Genomic DNA, 11,262 nt, shown 5'->3' on the forward strand with positions numbered 1-11,262 from the left:
GTTTGCATGAGTAACAGAATACAGTAGAAGTGAGAGCATGTGACCTCTGAGGATAGGTCATAAAAGGTGTCAGGGATTCTGCCTTGCTCTCTATTCCTCCTAGAGGGCCGTGTCATGAGGACACCCAAACAACTCTATGAGAGTCTCCACAGGAGGAGCTGAAGCCCCACTCAAGCCTGAGGATGATGGTCATGCCAGTTCTTTAGAGACCCTGAGCCAGAACCACCCATCTAAGCCACTCCCAAATTCCTGACCCCAGAAACTGTGAGATAATGTTTGTCCTTTTAAACCACTAAAGTCTAGGGGCGCCTGGGTGGCGCAGTCGGTTAGGCGTCCGACTTCAGCCAGGTCACGATCTCGCAGTCCGTGAGTTCGAGCCCCGCGTCGGGCTCTGGGCTGATGGCTCAGAGCCTGGAGCCTGTTTCAGATTCTGTGTCTCCCTCTCTCTCTGCCCCTCCCCCGTTCATGCTCTGTTTCTCTCTGTCCCAAAAATAAATAAACGTTGAAAAAAAAAATTAAACCACTAAAGTCTAGAGTAGTTTTCTATGTGCCAAGAGATAAAATACACTTTCGTGATCTAGCAATCATTTCCCCATCTACACAATGGGGAGACTACCACAGAGACTTGATGTGGAGTTGTGGACACTGACACAGTGCAACAGAGAGGGAGTCCAGGCTGTGTGATGTTGGACATATTCTCTACTTCACTCAAGTTTTGGTTTCCCTATCCACAAAATGAAGACAGGACCAGCACTTACGTGATGGGGTCATTGAAGGGACTGAATCAGCATAGAGATCAAACACTTGGTCAAATGCAAAGTGGGACAAGACAGCCAGCTGGGTGGTGGTCATTTCTCATCATGTTTTTTCTTCTTCCTCCTCCATTTGGCATCACTGGTGACCACTTCTTTCAGGTGATCCAGCAATGAGTTTATTGTAAAAACCTAGCCTCAAAAGTCATTTGGGAGGAACAGATAGAAGCCAAGAAGTGGGTCCTTCGAATGTCTAGTATGCACCAAGTATCAGCACAGACTGGGTCCTAAGTGGGGAGGGGGGGCATACCAACAAGAGATCACACACAGATGCTGCCCAAGGTCATGTGACTATCTTTTTAATTTTTTTTAAATGTTATTTGTTTTTGAGATGGAGAGAGAGAGAGAGAGAGAGAGAGAGAGAGAGCGGTGAGTAGGGGAGAGGCAGAGAGAGAGGGAGACACAGAGTCTAAAGCAGGCTCCAGGCTCTGAGCTGTCAGCATGGAGCCCAATGTGGGGCTCAAACTCATAAACCACAAGATCATGACCTGAGCTGAAGTCAGACACTTAACCAACTAAGCCACCCAGGTGCCCCATGAAATCTTTTGATAAAAGAATTTACTCTCAGCCATGCTCTTATCACCACCACAATATCTTGCCATATCTACATTATCATTACCTCCAAACTTAGTCCATACTCTTTTCTAAGTCAACTCATGTCTTTAAAAAATATTTTCTAAAGACATTTCACGTCATTACCATAAATAGAAAGCCAGCATTGCTTGCCATGAAGACAATAGTCAAACTAAACACATCGTGACTAATACAAAGCAGCAACAACAACAAAGGTCTATGGGCCCTTTGAAATCATCTCATAGTCACCAGCGACAAACAAACATAACACACTTTCGGACCGTACCACACAGTTCTCACATCCCAGAGAGGACGAGCAGGAGTGTTTTGGGAACTGCAGTTACAGGGAGTGTCTCTGCCCCCTGTATGCCTGGATGACATGTGGAGGGAGCAAAGAAATCCACATCTAGCACCAGCAACAGTCCTATGTCCTAATAACCCAAACCTTGTACCAGGACATGGGGCTTCAAAGCATTCATCGACATTCCTATGGGGACAATCCCTCCATTTCTCACCACCCTGGGGTCTGTCTCCACATCAAGAAGCAAAAAGACCAGCCCATTGTCCCTCTACCTGTCGCTGTTGCCCCAGATGTGTCCCCCAAGTGGGCCTGGCTCTTCTCTGAAGGGAGAACTCAGCTTTCCTATCTTGTAACACAGACTGAGACTCCGGCCCCAGGTGCTTCCTAATAGAAATTCTGTGAGTGCCTGGGAACATTTATTCCCCTCAAACCCAGTTACTTCTCCAGCAAGATCAGTTTCAGGTAAAAACCAGTCCTGGTGATTGATGATGGAGAGCAAAGAGGCCGAAAAGGATGCAAAAGCGGTTTCTAAATCTAATGCGTTCAGCAAAATGCTTCTACTTACTGAGTCTTGTGGACTGTTCCTGGCACTGGAGAGGAGGGCTGAGTTCTCACATTTGTAGTCCTGGCAAAAACAAAAACAAAGACAGGTGGAGGAACCCACATTGAAGACAAAATTCCAATTTGGAGTAGCCCAGTTTAGCATGACCCACGGTCTCTCACCATTTTTAGTCACCCCACTTGCTTTCTCTCTCTCTCCTTCCAACCGCCTCCTGGAGTGGGGGGTGGGAGGTGTTTAGACCTGCCCTGCCCAACACAGCAGCCACTACTAGGCACCTACAACTAGTGTGAGCTGAAATGTGCTAGATGTACTACCTGCTGGATTTTGAAGACACTACTGAAAAAAATAAATTGATTGTAAAATGTCTCATTAATATTAATATCACATTAATATTTGTATATTGATTTCACATCAAAACGATATTTAATAGTATATTAAAATAAAGTATGTTGTATTTAAAATATAAATATATTGTGAATATTTAAAATAAAATATATTATTATAATTAATTTCATCTGTTTCTTTTTACTTTTTAATGTGGCTACTAGAAAATATTAAATTACATGTATGGTTCTCCAGACATCTCTATTAGGCAGCAATGGTCTAGAATCTTCTCTAAGAGTGGATACTCCCCCCCACCCCCGCCCCCAGCCTGAGGGCTGCATCCTGCTGCCCCATAACTGGTCCAGGCTGACTTTCCACAGCCTCATCCCAAGCCCTCCCACGCCCTCCCCTGCCCCCCCCCCCAACAGCTCCTGTTCCTGGAGCACCTGCACTGCTGTGTGCTTAATGCTCTTCATGTACTTTGTTCTTTAACCCTCACAAGGTTATCAGAAGCTGGTCTCCATCCCAGCCCCGTGCTATGGACACAGAATCACAAAGAGGCTGAGAACCTGTCTGAAGTACCTGGGCAGGGGTGCAGTGAAACCAGAGCTTAGACGCAGATGTGAAGGGATGGATGTTGACTGTGCTGTTGTATTTTCCCCTGACACCTTTCCCACTTCTCCGTGAGGCATAGCACATGGGAGCCATGGGAGCACATGGGAGCACATAGTTACAGTCCGTCGACATCCAACCCTCAAGCTCCAAATTGTTGTTAACTCCATGTCAGTGGGGTTTGACCTGGAGTCACCTCTTAAACCTCCTGGGCAGAGAGAGAGGTATGTGTGCATTCACACACAAACAAGGGAGACAGAGATATAGAAAGGTATCAAGAGAGACAGAGGAAGAAAGACAGGAAGAGAGAGAGAAGAAGCTGTCTACTCTCCTGTACCAGCCACAAGTTACTTAGACCCATGAACAGAGTTCTGTCAATAGTTTACAAACACCGACAAAAGGGAAACCTCTCAGTATTTCCCTTTATTGCAGTTTTGCCAAAGACATTGGTCATGGAAAAATCCAGCAACCACAAGACCAAAACTGTGCTTGGACCCCTCCTTCCTCTGCATGGGAGATGGTCCCCATGCCACCCACCCATTACTGAAATGATTAACGAATTCAGGGAGGGAGGGAAGGATGGATTTAAACACAAATTATGCCCCTCGCCTTCCAGCAACCGCCTAAAGCAGCAGCCTTAGAGGGGAGAGAGGAGGAAGATGTTGCCAAAAGCATGATTTTGCAGACAGATGTACTTATTCTCCCTTGACAAATGTCTATTGTCTGAAAATGGCTATTTTTTTCTTCCTTGTCTCTTGGTCCCATTTTCTATAGAGGCAAATAGAAGCTATGCTTGAGTGGAGTTCAGGCCTATAAGAGATCTCACCTAACGGACAAGTTCCAAGTGTTACAGATCCCCTGGGGTCTGTGTGGTCCTTTCTTTGAAAGGGACCCAACCCCCCTGCCTACTTCCAGCTGGTCAAGGGATGCACCAACTACAGAGCCTCTTTCAGGAATAGGGACCAAGACACATGGAGAAAGTCTCTGGGCTCCTGAGGTCCAAAGCACTCGTATTCAAAGCCACTCTTGGCTCCGTAGCAGCCATTACTACAGGAAGGTCAAGTGTGGCTGCAGCCAAATCTAAGCCTTCCAGAGGAAGCTGACCAGAAGAAAGGAGAAGGGAGGCCCTAGGTGAGCTGTTCCTGCCACAGTGATAAGAGTCCCCAGGCCTAGAAAGAGACCCTTACACTCAAGCAGGATCTTACCTGGGAACCCTCTCACTTGAGCAACTCCTATCCAGCTGTCCCCTCTAGAGACTTGCCTCCTTCTCTTGGCGCCTTCCTCACCTCCTGAGCCCCTTCCAGCAGCCAGCTGCCCAGTATCCTACTTAGCTGAGGATCCCTCCTTGTGGTATTTCCACCTCATGTTTGTTAGTCTGGAGCCTTCACCCCTAAGAGGTGGGAACGGCACCAACTCAGTCCACTGTCCTCAGAGGACTTCTGATACCATTAGACCCTTTCATACCCTGTGATTGTGTCTGCTCCATACTAACTGGCAGCCCCCCACCCTTTTTTACACAGTCCCTGTGTTATCCTGAACAAAGCAGCTAAATACACCCAGTTCCCTGTGCCTGTTTGCATCCTCACCTTGGAAGCAGTGACAAGCACCTAAGTGGGTTCTAAGCCAGAAGCAGACAACAGAGAAGGAAGATCTCTCCAAAAGAGTGGAGGCAGCAGGGCTGTCTGACATTGTTCTGGTTTCCAGAAAGCCTCACTTGTCTCCTTGAGTCCTTATAATAAACTTCTGTATCTTTTGACTCAACCTGGTGCATCGTAATGAAAATTTTTCATTACGATAGAGAAAATCTCTCTCTCCCCCTAACCACATCACTGAGTAGGACCCTAAGCAACCCATAGTTGCTGCCCATCTCTTTTTCCTTTGTCCCAAGTGCAGTGGACCCCTTCCCTGGACCTCATTCCTGCCCTTGAAGTCCAGTATTCTGCCCTTGGAATTCATGCCCTCTTGTGTCTTGGTTGGCAGATTTCAAAAGCTGGGACACGGATCACCAACAGTGAGGACTCAGCCAGTTTAAACAATGACCAAGCAAGAGAGCCCCTACGGGGCCATTTGGCATCACCCTATAGAGGATTTGGCATGAACTGGTGTGAGCTCCCAAAGAGCCGTGACAGACAGCATTTGAATGTGACACTCTTTGCACAGACATGACTTTTAAAGTCATTTAAATAGAACTCAGATAAACAGAAGGCCAAGAACACAGCTAACAGACAGAAGATGTGCTGGGGTTTGGAGGCATGGTGGGTTCCTAAAGATGGAGCCAGTAAGACCTGCAGGGACCCCAGTTGTGAAAGACAGGTGAGGTCAGTTTTCTAAATGTTTGCCAGGCCCACGGTACCCAAACATGTCCCGACTACAGAAGTGTGAGACTCCTGGAGAAGTCTGGATTCTGGGAGACACAGGGCAGGGTGAGAAGGTAACAAGGCCAGACCATGGACCCTAGGTGATCACAGACAATAGGCAAGTCCACCTTACCATGGAGGCTGCATTTGCCCAGGCAAAAAATCAGAATAACTCCTGAATGGCTGAACCAACTGGAGGATCTAACATAATCAAATCATGTAGATTTTTATCATCTCAGAGAGCTGACGACTTTATAATTATGACCCAAACCCAAAAGCCATAAAAAAAATGAATAAAAATTTTCAAATCAGGTTTTCTGCATAAAAAAAAATAAGACCATTGGGGCACCTGGGTGGCTCAGTTGGTTGAGCGTCCGACTTTGGCTTAGGTCACGTTCTCACAGTTCTTGGGTTCGAGCCCCGCATCAGGCTCTAGGCTGACAGCTTGCTCAGAGCCTGGAGCCTGCTTCAGACTCGGGGTCTCCTTCTCTCTCTGCCCCTCCCCTGCTCACGCTTTGTCTGACTCCGTTTCTCAAAAGTAAATAAATATAAAGAAAAAATTTTTTAAAAAGACCATAAAGTACAAGACAAAGGACAAGGTGAAAAAAATTGTAACTCACTGAACAAAGGGATAGTTTCCATTTCTTGGAATTTCTGCTATGGAATGTCTGCACATGTGGAAAATGGCCAATGCCAAAGATATGCACTGAAGCATTTCTTTTTAATTACAAAATATTGGGAGCAACATAAATTTCCATTATTCAGAGACCAACTACATCAGTTATGGTGCATCCAGAAAACCTCAGAAAAGATAATGAGGCAGCTAGATATGGAATGATAGAGAAAAACAGTAAAATGCAGAGTGGTTCATATAGTATGCTACAATCTGTTCTTTGTTTTAAGATTATATGCACATATACTGTATGCACTGAAATCTCTGGAAGATAGATAAGAAACTGGTAAAAATAAATGGCTAATTTTGGAGATAGGAGCAAGTTGGCTGAGCAGAATGGAATAGAAGGGAAGTAGGGATTTTACACTTCTGACTCTTGTATACTCTGGGCATGTATTTTTGATGAACAATTTTTATTCTACCTTAAATTTTTTTTTTCAAAGAAAATAATTTAGTGTCATGACATAAGGCATTTCTAGCAGAACCCTTTGGGTAGGGATTCATTTCTTGCTATTGTCTGAAAAAAAGAAAGTTAGCTCACATAATGTAAATGACTTGGGGGTTGCTTTGGAGGACAAGAACCCTGCCAGTGTGCTGTGAAGGCAGAAATGATGGCATGGGGGAAGGGGATATTTTAAGGGTTTTTACTGTGAAGTTCAAGTATGCGGCACACTACCCTTGCCCCTTGTGTTCTCGGGGCAGGCAGTACTAATGGAGTACTGAGTTTTCCTGCTGAGCCCAGAGCTGTAGTCTAAGAACCCATCCCAACACAATCAGAAATGCCACCCTTCCATGTATACTAACTGGTGCTCCAGCTGTAATCAAATCCCGTCCCTGGGTAGGATAGCCACATGACAAAGCCCAGAAATCTGGCAGCAGGATCTCCACTCACATCGTCCCTCGGCAGCACCACTTGGTTCTAGGAAGAGACGTGGCATCACCAGCTTCCCAATGCCACCAATCCCTGCCACTGCCCAGTAGGAAGGCAAGGAGGCATCCAACTTCCCAAGGTCCATCTTCCGAAAATGTCATCTAGGCCCTACCTGACACCCCCAGATCACGGAGTCCTTCTGAGAAAATGCCAGTTACCTTCAGCAAGGAAGTCGGCTCCCTGGTTTCCCCCAACTTAGAAAATTCCGTGTAAATGTCAGATTAAGCTCTTCAGTCCTCTGCTTTTAAAATGAGAGATAAAATTTAGCTCCCTATTCCCAGATGTTAAAATCTCTGCTTCTCCCCAGGGCAAAGAAATCAATGTGAGTAAGCTCTGTATTTTTTTTCCCTTGGAACACGACCACTTCCAGCAATTTATTTGACTGACTATGCCTTCTATTACCATGTAAATTGTTTCAGACTGCAGGAAAAAAAAAGTATTAATCTCCTCTCAGTAAGTCATAAAATAAAGAAATCAATTTCAAGGTCAATTTAGCCCAAATAACACCTGCTGCCCTTTTTTGTAACATGCAGACTTCTCTGAAACACTAGGCTGTTGTCTAAGGCATCAATAGATGAAGCTACGGAAAACTGAGTTTCACATCAGTCAGAGCAGCACCAGGGGAGACCCTGGGCCCGTGGCCTAATAGCATGGAGTATGAATTTGGAAAGGAGAGGGTTAAGAGGTTCAGCAAAATGACCCTCTGCAGGTCAAGGTAGCAAAGTGGAAAGAGAGCCATGACAGGGGGTCAGGTACAGTTGGATTCAAGGCAGAAGTCTGGCTGATTTGCTGTGTGACTCTGGGAAAGTTACTTAACCTCCCTGAGCCTCAGAGTCTGCATCTGTAAAATAAGTAAAATGACGAAGACTGATCTTATAGGATTCTTCAACCCAGTCTATTGTGGAGTTTCTCAAAATTTAGACACCGTGGTCTAAGCGGCCAAGTTTATGTAGCTACTCTTTATCAACAGACAGGCTAGTGTGACAGTTAAGAAAACAGGCTGACCACCAGTGTGTAAACCATCTTTGTTCCACTTGTGAGCCCCATGACGCTGGACAAGATACTTCACTCCTACTGTCAGAGATCCTTTATCCAGAAGATAGAAGTAATGATGTCACCCATTTCTAGAAAGAGGGAACTACCATCTTCAACTAATGGACAAGTAAACTGGTCTAAGGAAGGTTAAACAACTCACCCAAGGTTGCACAACTTAACCGAGAAGGCAGTTCCAGGTCTGAACCCTGGAACCCCTGCATCCAAAGCCATTGCGCTGTCCCCCAGACCACAGTGCTTCCTGGTTTCCATGGTCCCATGATCGAAGTGTCACACAAACCCCAGAACCTCAGGCAGGAAATTGTAGCACACTAGGCTTTCTCTCGCACACCCTGTGAGTGAGAGAGGCCTTTCCATCACATGTTCCCATTGCCTCCACCACCCCACAAAACCATCCGTGAAGACATCACAGAATGGGGCCAGCAGCTTTTCACTGGCAGACCAGGACCCAGGAGACTGGGGAAGTCCATCTTCTGGACCTCTCTCATCAGGAATCCATTGTTTCTCCCCATCCTGCCCCACATGAACCACCCCAGCCCTGGCCTCACCTGACCTACGTCCTTATGCAGTATTTAGTTTTCCAGATATATCCAGGTGGTCCCAAACCATCCTGTCTCCATTTCTGCAAAAGCCAACCCTGTAATCCTACCTGTCCATCTAATCTGCTCCCAAGCTGTACTGTCCTACCTGTGAGATGCATCCCCTAGTGCCCATGCCTGAACTCAGATCACATTCTCTACAGTGGCTTCCACCAAGGCCTCCCTGGCCCTATTCTCTCCACCGCTCACCCTCCTCTATTCCGTACCACTGGAATTATCTTCAAGTATAAACTGGTTATGTTATTCTCACTTAAACACACTTCCAGGCTCCCGTGTCACCGAACACAGTGTTGGCCAATGTTTACGTGGGGATGCATTGAGGACTATGGTCCTTGGACATGTCACTCGGTCATGGAGACACTCAGCAGCCCACATCTGGCAATGGTAACTCTAATACAGCTACAGACAAGATGCCTGGACCTCCTAAAATATAATGCCAGAAAAGCAAAGCCACAGTTAATTGAGCATTTACTATGTACTTCAATGTAGAATCACACAGCTAGTTAACTGGCAGAAGCTGAAAAGGGCTTAGGCCCTGGGCCATAGTTCCCACTCACTTTTTAAGAGCTTTATTGTGATAAAATTCACCTAACAAATAATTCATTTAAAATGTACAATTCACTGGTTTTTAGTGTATTCACAGATATGTGCAACTGTCACCAGGGTCATTTTTAGAATATTTCATCACCTAAAAAAAATCCCATTTAATCATCACCCTTTACCCCTCCATATCCCACTCTAGCCCTAGATGACAATTAATCTACTGTCTCTATCAATTTGCCTATTCTGGACATTTAGTATAAAGGTACTCATACAAGACACGGTCTTGTGACTGGCATAATGCTGTCATGGTTGATCCAAATTGTAGTACATATCAGAACTTCATTTTTTATGGCTAAAAAATATTACACTACATGGCTAAACCACATTTTGTTTATCCACTAATCTTTTGATGGACATTTGGGTTGTTTCTGCCTTTGGCTGTTATGAATAACGCTGCTACAAACACTTGTGTATGCATTTTTGTGTGAACATATGTTTTCCATTTTCTCAAGTATACACCTAGGAGTATATAAGAATAAAGGAGTTGTCGGCCCTGTGGTAATTTATGTTTAATTGTTCAAGGAAACACCACAGTGTTTTCCACAGGGTCTGCACCATTTTACATGCCTACCAGCAGTGTGTGAGGGTCCCAATTTCTCCATATACTCATCAACACTTGTTATTACCTGTGTTTTTTATTCTAGCCACCTTACTGGATGTCAAGTGGAACTGGATTGTGGTTTTGGTTTGCATTTCCCTGATGACTAATATGGTCCAGCATCTTTCCATGTGCTTGTGGGCCATGTGTTTATCTTCCTCAGAGAACTGTCTTTTCAGATCCTTGGCCCGTTTTTAAACTGGGTTGTCTTTTAATAATTGAGCTTTAAGGGTTCTTTGTATATTTTAGGTACAAGAGCCTGACTGGATGTATCATTTGCAAATATTTTCTACCATTCTTTAGGCTGTGTGGTCACTTTGTGTGTGTGGGGGGGGGTCACTTTTGAACACTGTCTTATACTAAAGTGGCTTGGTCATGTGGCTTACACATAAGCAATAGTGGGACAGGTCACACATACTTTCAGTTTTCTCTCCCAGCTCCTGAAGGGGGTTAAGACTGGGACACGGGTTTTGAGGGCCTCTATTTAACCGAGTCAACACACAAACAAAAAATGCCAGGACTCGATACCACATAAATCAAGTCAGGCTCTCTGGAGTTGAAGCAAAAGCTTTGATAATTCTTAAATCTCCCCAGGTGATGACAATGTACAGGCAGACTGTGAACCACTGGCCTAAGCCCTGAGTAAACGTTGTCTTTGTCCTGGAGGGAGCTGTCTTTTGAGTCAAGGTCAGCCCACCAGGCAGCAGGACATCTGCAAGTAGTACTGCCAGATTCCCTGCCATGAGATCCTGCAGTTCTCATTTACCATGGCAGCTCCTATACCTCCAAATGCTCTCTCCAAAGACAGGCAAGTGGATCAAGGCCTAGGATATTCACAAAGAAAACAGCTAAGTGCATGGATCTGGGACAATGTCTGCAAAGTTCAAAAACCCCAAACAGAGCCAAAAAGTAGAAACAATCCAAATGTCCATCAACAGATGAATGAATAGGCAAAATGTGGTCTATCCATGCGGTAGACTAAGATCCAGCCATAGAAAGGAATGAGGTTCTGATTCAGGCTGCAATGCAGGTTAACCTTGAAAACAAACTAAGTGAAATAAGCCAGATATAAAAGGCCTCATATTGTACTATCGCACGGGCCTGAGGGCTACAGAGACAGAAAAAGCAAACTAATGGTTTCAAGGCACTAGGAAGAGGAGAGAATAGGGAATAAAGCTTTGTGGATACAGGGTTTTGTTTGGGAAGATGCATGTATTTCGGAACTAGATAGAGATGACTGTTATACGATATTGTCAATGCACTA

General features: G+C 45.1%; 1 protein-coding gene across 1 annotated transcript in view; it reads right to left on the reverse strand.

The window, feature by feature from the left end:
* RBFOX1 (RNA binding fox-1 homolog 1) overlaps positions 1-2,311 on the reverse strand; it is a 1,791,866-nt gene extending 1,789,555 nt beyond the window's left edge. Inside the window, exon 1 of the mRNA XM_043560603.1 lies at positions 2,252-2,311. The gene's annotated coding sequence lies outside the window, so the exon portion shown is untranslated. The remainder of the gene's footprint in view (positions 1-2,251) is intronic.
* Between the last annotated feature and the right edge of the window lie 8,951 nt (positions 2,312-11,262).

The sequence above is a fragment of the Prionailurus bengalensis genome, chromosome E3, assembly GCF_016509475.1.
Source record: "Prionailurus bengalensis isolate Pbe53 chromosome E3, Fcat_Pben_1.1_paternal_pri, whole genome shotgun sequence".
Classification (NCBI taxonomy): Eukaryota; Metazoa; Chordata; class Mammalia; order Carnivora; family Felidae; genus Prionailurus; species Prionailurus bengalensis.